The following is a 13,139-nucleotide window of genomic DNA, read 5'->3' on the forward strand; positions in this document are numbered from 1 at the left end:
TTCATTAATGTGCTTACGTGATCGAGATTTCAGGGACATTCCATCGAACCGACTCTCCAAATGGCAGCATATCCAACAGCTTAAACAACATTTTTGGAACCGCTGGCATAAGGAGTATTTGAACGAGCTAACCAACCGCAATAAATGGAGCAAGGGTGGACACAGCATCCAAAAGGGCACAATCGTCATCCTCAGAGAGGACAACGTTCCCTCCATGCATTGGCTTCTGGGCCGAGTTATCAAGGTTCATCCAGGCGCCGATGGTGTCATCCGGACAGCTACAGTTCAGACGGCAAAGAGCATTTTGGATCGGGGCGTCAAAAGGCTTGTCCCACTGCCAATTCAACCCGATCTCGAGAAACCCGAACAACTAGCCATCGAGACGAAATAAGATGGGAACCTCAACCACACCTCGCTAGTTTGATCGGTACCCTCTCAACGGGGGGAGAATGTTACGCCATGCGGCTTACCATAGGTCATATTCTTAACTGTCGTTCGCGCCACTATAATGTTGCAGACGGATCGTCGCGTCTGCCCGGCAAACAAACATTGTAGTGGCAAGCGTGTGGTTCATTAAGCAGGGCGACTTCCAGAAACGTCGACTCGTGGCCGTTATTTTACCTCGCGTAAAAGAATGTGGCGTGATCCGAACGTAGTGTGGGTCGCCTTCCAGAAAAAACGAAAAAAAATCGAAAGGCGTTCAGAACTTTTCGAGAAGTCAAACCGTCAACACATCTGATACGTCGCGCATTACTTATCAATCAAAACGCAGTTACATTTTTTTTGTTCCATTTATATCTTTCTAGTTAATAAGTTGTTGAAATAAACATTAATTTATTTGTGTTAATTCTGTGGAATTTCATTGAACTACCCTTATTATCATAATCGAAATAAGGGGATCGATCAGTTCGTGGCGTCGATTATTTAATCGTAACGGGAACTTACAACTCTCGTTGACGTGCTATCTCGCGATCGCGTCTCTCCGCGAACGGTCGAAACGCCTATTTTTTAATGAACGACGTCTCCCACTAGAGACTTTCTCTCGAGAGCGGCTAGCATCCTTTTCTAACCACCGATATACAAATTGACCAATTAGCAGCAATGCCAATTTCCCTTACTTTCTGAACGAAGATTGTCCTCGACGAATCCGATTTTTCCTCTGCAATATTTTTAAAGCTACACGTTTCGAATTTTCCAATTATGCCGAAACAATTGCGTGAACCACTCTATATATTCCATACAATAAACTATTTTTTGCGTTTTAAAGTAGTTGAATATTTTATTAAAATACTCTGAGCAATTCTCAGGTTTCTGTGAAAACAAGATAACCCAAATGTAGTTGTGTTTCCTTCAGAATTATGCAGATTTTATTTGAAATATGTGAGGTGTAAGTGACCCCGACGTGATCGAGCTAATGAGATTTCAATTATAGTGATTCCGGGCGCGCTAACGATATGTCAAACAAGAATAAAACAGTTACGACCAGTGAAGAGTCCGCGTGCCTTTGACGATGCCCTAGAAAATAGTGCTATGGTTCTCCTTACTAGAGAGATAGCTCGCGGCGGCGAGCATCGCGGGCGATGAAGAAAAATCTACCGCCCTCCAAGGGTGTCTAGAACCTGAGTACTTAGAGCGAATCGAGGACATAGCGTTGAATCCCCCGGCCACCACAATATGATAAACTCAAGGACGAAACACTTCTCTCTCCTTTTCCTTTATTTGTCGGCTCTACATCCATCCCCCTTGCTTACTCAAGTTGTTGTTTGTCTATATACGATTCAGCAGCTATGGAACCACATATGGGCAAGATGGATTGACAGAAAGGAAGCGGAGGATTTTCGCGATGGAGGATGTAATTGAAGGATGAGCGTTGTAATGAATTGGTTTTGGTTTGTAAATATATTTGTTATGTTCTTGCAGCACTTCTTCTTTGCATTCTCAAGTGCCTTGGACGGCCTTTAGGAGAGAACAAAGACACAAATGATAATTGTAGCTGCTGGCTGTAGATGTCGCTGCTAGGGTACTGCTGTATTTTCTTTTCATTTAAGAATCGTGGAAGAAAAATCGGACTACGGTCGCCGGGATTTAAGAACCCAGATCCCGAACGTTCGTAACTTGAGGCGCTAACCACTGCGCTGCCGTTGTCTGGTATTAGTTAGTGTCGAGTTGTCGTATTTGTGCTGTCGAGTGCCGCCATATATGTATGCATTTATGAATTGAGTGGTTTACAAGTAATTACAATCGATATACATTACAAGTAATTACAATTTATTACAAATGACTCGCTGTGCATATTACTATAACAGTCAGTACTAATTCTATAGATCAGCAGCATTATAACTTTCCAATAAACAACCGAAAATCACGTCGTTGAATAATAAATGCATTCACTGTAGAACGAAATTATTATTACGAATATAAGAGAAACGATTTAAAAACCATGTATTTTTTCATTTAAATTATTTGCATTTGCAAAGGGAGATACAAAATTTTAACAACGTTGCAAATTATAAAGACACAAATTACAGTTTCGTGTTTAAGTTATTGTTCAGAGTTTGTTGGAATACAACGATATTAATCGCATACAGATGAGGTGATTGATCGAACGGATTCTTTCCTTCGTTGTTCAGCGATATCCTCATTAGCGTGCGTTCGTGAGATGTACCACGGCGGCTAGCACGTGCATGCTCTTTCGAGAATTCGGCGGAAGAAGCGTAGGAATATGGATGGAACATTCCCGATGGGCACGTCGAGAAGCTACTAGAAGGTTCTGTGGCACATGTGACGCCACACAGACACCCACACAGGTCACACTCATTACTGCATAGAGAGTGGGGTTCAAAACCTTTTCAAGGGCCATGGGTCACTAAGCCAGTCAGTCTGTGAATAACTAGCCAACTGACTACATTCCAGAACACACACACTTATAATTCCTGTAATAATTGTTTAATAAATATCACATTATATTGTTTCAACACAAACATTGTGTCTTCCACAGATTATTAATCTTAATTCCAAGATTAAATTCTAACAGAGCTTCCTAATAATTATGGTACAATTGGTAAAATGATGATTTTACATGAAAAAAGTAAAAAATATATTAGATAATTGAAATAACGCGATATAAATATAATTGAAATAACATCAGTAAGAACGGATGTTTTAAGCTTTCGATTTTGAGAAAACAGGGTATGAATATGTTTAGTTAAAAAGCAATCCGTGTTTATTCGAGCATTCGCGGAGAGACGCGATCGCGAGAAAGCACGTCAACGGGAGTAGTAAATTCCCGTTGCAATTAGATAACCGACGCCACGAACTGATCGATCCCCTGATTTCTGTTACGATAATAGGGGTGGTTCAATGAATTTAACACTGTATTAACAAGTTAATATAGCTTGTATATTTAAAAATAATGAATGTAATAATAAAGACGTCACGAATTATTTAGCGATAAATACAGTTGATATGTTATAGGAATTCGACCCGACTTTGCGATATCTCTCAATGAATTCGTTAGACTAAGCAATTTATAACGTTTGACTCTTCAGAAGGGACCGATTACTCTTCGATCCTTTTCGTTGTCTTCTCTGGAAGACGACCCCCACTACGCTCGGATCACGTCACCGTTCGCACCTATGATCACGTATACCAGCTTCTTTCTTTATGCGGATAAAATAACGCACCAAAGGCGAATAGATGTTTCTGGAACTCGTTGCTTGACGACAACTATGCGTTTATCGCTACTTTGTGTATATCTCGACGGTCATGTAAGACGATCTGTTTGCGACGGTTAGGAACACGGCCTATAGTAAGCCTTGGGGCGTAATAAACGGAGAGAATAGAATAATCTACAGGATTATCAACGGTGAAGTATATAAATATACTAACGACTCAGAAAACATAATTGAAGTGAGTTGCTTAGATATGAAATTATTGTTAATAACTAAAAGAATAATAGTACAAGTTAGATTAGCAGAGAGACAAACGTGATTGTGCAGTGAGTCTAGGAAACAGGATAAAATATAAAACAAATAAAAATGGAATATGCAATACGTCCTATCCAAGAAGATTGGATACCAACTAATGCATAATAAAAGAATGTCCGCAATATTTGGAATTAAGAACAAAATTCTTAAAATAAACAACCACCATCTTTACGAACAGAGAAAATTGATTATTGAGACTAAAGAATTTTATTAAGAAACAACATGACGCTCAGAGCATAATAACTGAAGTTATAATAACCTGAGCACAACTCAAAAACTTAGCTATGACCCTTTTGTAATAACTAACAAACAAACATTTCAAACTTAATTAATTATAAACAAGCTACAGATAATTTGAAGTTAGATATGAACAAGCTTAATAACAAAATTACATAAATAGAATTTTTCTTATTTAAATGCGACAGTTCGTAGTACAAAACAAATTTTGTTCAGGAATAAGGTTTTCTGAAAATTTCCAGCGAAAATTTTTGCAAAAATTTCCTAAAGGAATTATAATCTATGAGATAAATGAAATAAAAATACAAAAACCAACTGATATTAAAAGAAGAATGATTATTTTACAAGATAATATGAAACTGTGTAAGGGATTACATATGTAACATATTGTCCCGATGTACACATATTTGCGAAGCAACTTATTACCCTGTATATTCCAGAAACTTCTTAGTTTGCCCCAGCCTTAGCAATTTGAAACTATTTTATTAAAATTAAGAATTTTCCACATTAGATCGAACGCACTTCTAATAGGTACCAAACAGGTTATATATATAGCAAGATTTCACATATCTCTAAATTATTCACAGAAAATTAATACGGCACATAAATTAGACTTCGGATTGTAAAAGTTAAGAATAAATAACCGATACAGTCTCACAAAAATAGAAGGATAAAGATAGAGATAAGGGATCAAAAACAACAGTTATTTTTCAAATTTGTATGAAAAGCCCTTAAGAAAATAAGTTCCTCCTTAAATTGAAAACAGTTATATGTATAGAAATCAAACTTGCGATAAAAGTAAAAAAGATAGAAAATAAGAAAATTGTATTTGTTTTTATGACTCACTTTTACATGTAGTATAATTTCCACCGCTATTTTAGCATAGAACGCTATTTTCAAACACGAACTGTTCCAACTCGATAGTCCCTTGCTTTATTGTAAACGGAAAATTCTTTCGTGTTCTCAACCAAATTTATCAAATTCCAGCAATGACACATGCTATGTGATTGTCAGTAGAACATGGAGAAATGTTTCCAGTAAAGTTTCGAGCGACTTATCGCCGATTTTCAGGAGACACTGCGACGATATCGCGTGTACAGTGCTTCTATCGGTGTTGATGCGCTTTAATACATAGTGCAAGAGAACACTAATAAGATTTCCCAGTGGGCCTGTAAATCCTTATAAATCACTCAAAAATATATCATATTGTTTGTTTCAACTACTAGCAATTTAAAACGTCGTCTACATATATTTAGAAAGTTAGCAAAGACATATATTTGTTCCTGAGCATGATTTCTATCAGTTGAGCGTTGTAGCAAAATGTCCGATACAATTTAATGTTGAATTTGTCTTTTTTTTAGGCTAGCTTGATTGGATTACAGGTAGATTTAAACGATCCGTGTGTTGCATCTCCAAGGCATCTTCGACTCATCGATACGCAGTGATACCTGGCAAACTTCTAGTGGACAAGCGACGTTGCTTGCAGGCAGTTTATATACATGTTTTGGCATGTGTTGTCGGCAGGCAATGTCTACAGACGCCTGTAGTCTGCCCGTACGCGCCTTAAGTTTCACTGGCAGACATTGTCCGCCGATTACTACGACATCTGTCTGTGGACAATAGGCCGTCAGTGTGGAGTTATCTTTACCCGAATAATTTAAGAAATATAAAATAAACTTCAACGAAAAGTTGCTAGCTTCGATATCTTACTAATACAATGTTATCGAAATTGAATAAACCTCGTTACTGTATTTAAAAGGAAATTGCATTTATATTTCAAGTTTATAGAGACAACAACAACAACCAAACAAAGAATCGCAACGAAGAAATAAACGGATACAACAGAACACTGGATCGAAGATAGAACAATAAACAAGATAGAACCAAGAAAACAACAGTAACGAAGAACCGGGGCGCAGAAAAAAGCACGAAGCGTGCGAGCTGGAGAGGAAACCTGTGACCGTCGGTGCAAGCGGTAAGCATACAAAATGGTTGTCGAGCAGGAATAATCGGCTGGAGAGCCAACCTGCTGGGACCGAGCTATATGGTGGCAGGTATCGCGTGGCGCCAGCTAAGCGAGCTGCCGCCCGAAAGGGTAGGTTTAACTTGTCCAATGATCCGCAAGGAGAGGGCAAGTCGCGCGCCGACCATCTATGCGCGCCATTCCCAAGTCGAACGCGAACATCTAAATGCGAAGCCAGTATGCGTTTTTACTGCAGGTATGGCGCGGTCGACCAAAAGGTCGGGCCCTCAAACGCACACATTACTTGTACAATTCGAGTGCTGCAGATACGGAAAAGCAATTTATAATTTATCGTAATTTATCGTAATGCGAATTTTGGCGCGTCGTCATAAATAGATTTTTATTTAAAACGAAATTGTTAAATATCCTTTTGTATCAATTCACATAACGTTAATAAATCAATATTAGACATATTACTCATAAATTGTACATATCTTTGTGCATATACGCATAGTTTTCGTGCATATATCAATATTTGTATATTTTATGTGTATAACTTTCATATGCTTTTCGCAAATTTTACATTCATAAACATCTGGAATCTACACGTTACGTTTTTCGTTGTATTTACAAGTACGGACATTAGATATTCTATTACATTCTTTTATTATAATCTTTTGATATATTTATAGTTGTTTAATTATTAGGTCATCCCATAAGTTCGTGCCGTTTTTCGAGAGGTTATATATGTTAAGATCGTTTACATACCTTTCAGTTTCATGAAAAAATGTAATCCCCCTCTCGTTGTACAACTTCTTCCCATTTTTCTGGTAGGTTCCGTCTCGATAAAAGTTCTCTTGTTTTTCTTTAAAATAATTTTCTATGCTATTTTTGAGAGTGTCAATATTTTCAAATTTTTTAGCTACTAAAAAGTGTTGTAATGCTCTGAACAGGTGGTAATCAGATGAGGCAATGTCTGGGGAATATGGGGGATGTGGTAAAATTTTTCAATTAAATTCAGACAATTTTTTTGTAACGCTTTTCGCGACATGCGGTTTAGCATTGTCGTGATGGAAGATAACGTTGTTCCTATTCACTAAACCTGGCCGTTTTTCAGCTAGTGCTTCTCTTAATTTTTCCAACTGAGCGCAATATTTGTTTGAATTAATGGTATCACCACTAGATAAAAGTTCAAAATAGAGTATTCCTTTATAATCCCACCATACACACAAAAGAACTTTACGTGGATGTAACCCTGGTTTTGCACAGCGTTCAGGTGGCTGATTTCGTTGGGATCAGCTACGTTTCCGTTCAGGGTTTTCGAAAAGTATCCACTTTTCATCACCAGTTACCAGGGGCGTTTAAGGAATGGTTCACGTTTATTACGTGCAATTAATGACATGCACGCTGTCGTTCGTTCAACGAACCGTTCCGTTCCGTTTCGGTTCCGTTCCGTAAGTTTATGGGGCACCCAAACGTTCAACTTTGACACCATCCCCATTTTTTTTAAACACCTATGAATCGTTGTCTTAGGTATTTTCAGGACATTTGACATCTCTTGAACTGTCAAACTTGGTGATTTTTCAACAAGATCCCGAATTTTATCTCCGTCTGTCTGAGGAGGACGCCCGGAGCGTACCTCCTCTTCTAAACAGAAATTCCCAGCTCTAAAACGTTGGAACCACTTCCTACAGGTGCGAGATGAAAGCGTATTTTCTCTGTAAACAGCACATATGTTTTTCCTGGCAATTGTTACCGAACTTTCTTTCCGAAATTCATATAACATGAGATGTCGAAAATGGATACGCATTTCACTCGTGATTTTTTACTGTTAGAAGTCACTGTGTTCACTATATTACGATCTTATGCCCACGAAGATCTACTCTAGCCTGTTCTCGATCAGCTAAGCTCAAGTGCATTGGTCCCGTATCGCCGTATGTTTAGAAATCGACACATGAAATATATACACAAAAGTGTATAAATATATACACAAAAACTTATGGGATCACCTAATATGTAAACGATTTTGAACTATTTAATTTAATAAAGACCTTAGATCGACGGATTTTAATTGCTGTCACATAATCGTTAATTCATTACTTTTCCTCCAACTGTCACGAATTTTCACAAAGTGTGTATTTCGGATCGTTAATCTCATACGGATGTAAACTTCATTTTCTTAATAATCTTGGTCAATCATGTATCACATTTTCTATAAAATCTATAAGATCAGCAAGTGCTCTAATACTTGTGAACAATCATATATCTTAATTTGTGCCTTTTGTATTAATACAGAAGCTTCATGCGAGAAAGAATTTTCGATATAAATGTTCTCAATGTTGTAAATCGAGTTCTGCCAGAGCAACCGAGCCAAACGGACGTGTAAAACAGTGCTTCAGAAAAAGTGCGGCAAGTGGGGAAGAGAAAGTTACGAACGGCAACGCCCATAGCTAAATGGTGGAAACTCGTGTCTTCTACTAAGAAGACTACAAGCAAAACTAAAATGAAAAAGCACATCCCACCGATAAAAATAATTAACAAAGACGAACAATACTACATAAATAAAACAACAAACACATCAAAACCAAGCCAACCAATAAACGAAGAACAGGAATGCTCAGCTACAAACGAAGTTGATATGGAAACAATACCAAACAATGAAGAGAATATTACCAATAACGAATTAACCCAACAGGATGAAAGCTGGAAGGTAGCAAGTTATAACAAGAAACGAAAAATAACAGGAAATTCAGATACAGAAAAGCAGCGATGGCTGCAAGAATTACCATTAAGAAACTCCTTCAGCTCACTTACGGAAGAAATAGACGACCCAACAACCAAAAACACAACTAAATCAACGCAAACTACAAAACCACCACCAATATTTGTCGACGCCCAGATAATAGACCCGCTTATTGATCGACTAAACGATATAGTTGGGAAGGAAAACTACACAATAAAACAAACAAAATTAGAACAAGTAAAAATTCAAATAAACACCCCAGAAAATTATAGGAAAGTGATAAAAGAATTAAAAGAAAAAACGCTGTGTACCACACATACCAGCTGAAAACGGAAAGGAGCTACGAAATAGTTATAAGAGGACTACATTCAAAAACTAACACAAAAAAAAATTAAGTGACGAATTAGCAAAAATTGGTCACCAAACAAGAGCAATAAGCAATATGACAAGATACGATACGAAGCATTTAACAACACACTGTCCATACGTAGGGAAAATAAATGAAGTAAATGTTAAGGAAATTCGAGGATTTGGAAATACAAATTATTGACTACATTTCCCACACAACAGTTATACATCTATATTACACTCTGAAGAACGTCTTGCACGCACGCTTGTCGCCAACCGACTATCCTAGATTCTTCTAACATCTGGCAACAGTCTTTTGTCTCCACTAAGACCTTGACGCCCTCTAACCCTTACACACACACTCTCATGTACAGTGTAAATGTATCACTTCCCTAACACGCCTCCTTACATTTATACTGTACACTTAATTTTATTTACATACTTGTCGAATTAACAAAATATTTAACATTTATCGCTTTATTTACATTTCTCTTATTTTACATTCATCCATGACCTAAACCTTTCAAATTTCTCTCTACACAGTGCCTTCGTAAAAATATCCGCAGTGTTTTCTTCTGTACTTACTTTTATTATGTTTATCTTATTTTCCTTTACGTACTCGTGAACGTAGTGGTAATGAACTTCGATGTGTTTAGAATTTTTTGTAAAAGTTCCGTATTTTGCTATACTCATTACTCCAGAGTTATCCTCATAGATTTTTACAGGGTTATCGTCTACATTTACATCGAAGATTTTCATTAGTTCTCTGATAGTCATTACTTCGCTCACCGCTTCCGATAGAGCAACATACTCTGCATACGTCGAGGCTTTTGTCACACACCTTTGTTTTTTAGACTTCCATCCAATTACATTTCCATACCATCTAATTACATACCCAGAAGTCGATTTCCTATCTATATGATCTCCTGCCCAATCAGCGTCCACATAACAATCTATCGTTTCGCACTTTTCATTTCTTTTATAATGTAGCCCTAAATCTCTAGTCCGGTACAAATATTTCAATATTCGCAAGGCATATTTAAAATGTGTCTCGTTACAACAATCTTGAAATCTGCTCAGATAATTCACACTATAACTTATATCGGGTCTGGTATTTACACTAATATACAGCAATGCGCCAATTAAATTCTTGTATCCAATGTCCTCTCTATTTATCTCAGCTTTTTCAATTTTTAAGTTGGTCTCCATAGGTGTACAGTACAATTTGCTGTTATGTAATTTATATTTGTTTGCTAATGATTCTATGTATTTCTTTTGGCTTAATCTCATTTCATTTTTTAAATAATCATACTCTATATTTATTCCAAGATATTCTTTTACTTCACCTAAATCTTTCATTTCAAATTTATCAGTTAATAATTTTTTTTACACTATGTATCTTCCCTTTGTTTTTACTACAAATCAACAAATCGTCTACGTATATTAACAAATAAACAACATTTTCTCCCTCTCCATAAGTATATAGGCACAGCTCTATATTGTTCTTTTTAAAACCTAATCTCGTCACATACTTATCAAAATACTCATACCAGTCCCTCGGACTTTCTTTTAACCCATAAAGCGCTTTCGATAATTTACAAACTCTATTCGTTCCGTCCGCATATCCCTTTGGTTGATTTACATATACCTCCGAGCTTACTTCACCATTTAAAAAGGCAGTTTCTACATCCATTTGCTCAATTATTAATCCATTTTGACAACAATATGATAGCAATATCTTAAAGGTCTGATTACTCGCCACTGGAGAATATATGTCATCGGCTACGTTTCTTTGTTGAAATCCCCTTACCACTAATCTAGCCTTATACCTGTCCTCTGATTTTTTTCGTGTAAACCCATTTTACATCTAATACTTCTTTGCCTTTTACCCTTTCTACCAATTTCCAAGTTTTATTCTTATAGAGACATTCTATTTCCTTATCCATAGCCTGTTTCCAAACTTCATTATTTTCGCAAACAATCGCCTCCTCAAATGTACGAGGGATATCTACTTTACAATAATTTGCATGAATCTCGCAAATATTTTCCTTTTCTGGATACCTTACTGGAGTTTTCTTAATACGTGTAGATCTCCTAGGAGTGTTTGAGCTTTTAATACTACTATTATTTTCATCTTTCCTACCTTCTAACTCTTCCTTATCCATACCATCCAATGAATAGTTATCTTCGCTATCATTTCTATCTGCCTCTAATGAATTTTCCTCAAAACCGATACATTTAGTGTCTGTCTCTATGACCTCTACATGTCTAGCTATTGTTATTTTCCCACCTAATAAGACTCTGTATCCTACTTCACTATATCCTAATAGAATTCCCATATCTGCCTTCTTGTCCCATTTGGAAACTCTTTTTTGTTCTGGCCTTCTTACAAAAGCTTTACTTCCATATAGATGTAGATTTTTAACACTTGGTTTTTTCCCGAAGAATATTTCAAAAGGTGTCTTTCTTTCTATAGTATTCGCTAATATTCGATTTTTCAAGTATGCCGCTGTACAAACTATTTCCGGCCAGTACCTTTTATGTACTTTCGCTTCCGCTAACAAGCAACGCGCCATGTCCATCACTGTTCTATTATACCTTTCCGCTGTCCCGTTTAATTCATGTACGTATGTTGGGCAATTATTTATTCTTATACCTTTATCCCTAGCAAATTTATAAATTCGATTATTTAAATATTCTTTACCATTATCGCATCTTAATATTTTTAACCTCTTGCCCGTTAAATTTTCGGCTTCATTTACGAACTGTACGAAAGAATCAAAGACCTCATCTTTTGATTTTATACAATAGATCCTAGCTATTTTACTATAATCATCGATAAATGAAATGAAATATTTTTCTCCATTGAATCCGGTAGTCTTAAAGGGACCACATACGTCCGTATGAATAATTTCCATTATTTCCCTAGCCTTAGTTCGATTATTTTTGAAAGGTAAGTTATGCATTTTGCTTTCTATACACACCCTACATTTCAAAAGTTCCTTTTCAAATTCATTCGGTATGCCAGTCACTAGCTGCTCTTTACCCAAAATCTCTAAATATTTAAAATTTACGTGTCCTAGCATCCTATGCCATCTTTCCTTTTTACTCATACCACTACGTTCGGCGCTGTTTACTAAGTGCTTCTTCCCTTTCAATATACTTTTTATTCTATATGTCCCATTCTCTTTGAACGCTACAGCTGTAAGTATATTATCCTCATCTATTACTTTCGCAATATTTCGTTTGGAAATAACCGTATTCTTATTGTCTGTTAGTTTACCTAAACTAATCAAATTTGCGGACATTTCTTTCGCGTAAAATACTTTCCTCATATTTATTTTATTTTGTTTTCCGAATGCTTCAAAATAACTTATAACATTCCCAACTTTTGTCGCTTTTATCGGTCTATTATCGCCTAAATATATATTTACCGGTTCTTTTAGGTCGATAGATTTATCGAAATAATTTATATTATTAATTATGTGATCGGTACAACCGCTATCTAATAGCCACACTATTTCGTTCTTACTTATTTCATTCGTCTCACTGCTGCGTGCGCCGTTGCTGTCCATATGCCTGCTCTTGAGTTTCCATGCTCGCCCGTGCCGATTGTTGATTGACGATGAAAGTTTCCACGTCCTCTGCTCGTATTGCCTTTGTTCTCTCTTCCTCTGTTTCGACCACGTGTTGGCCCATGCCAATAGCCGTTACTGCTTCCCGCTTGGACGCCATTTTGACACTCTCTCGCAAAGTGTCCTAATCTTCCACATCTGAAGCATCCTTCCTTTTTTGCAGAAAAGGCGTTGGTTTGCCTTTCTCCTCGATTGGATTTATTTTTCTTCTCTGCTATCTCTATTTT

Source organism: Bombus huntii, unplaced genomic scaffold (assembly GCF_024542735.1).
Source record: "Bombus huntii isolate Logan2020A unplaced genomic scaffold, iyBomHunt1.1 ctg00000091.1, whole genome shotgun sequence".
Classification (NCBI taxonomy): Eukaryota; Metazoa; Arthropoda; class Insecta; order Hymenoptera; family Apidae; genus Bombus; species Bombus huntii.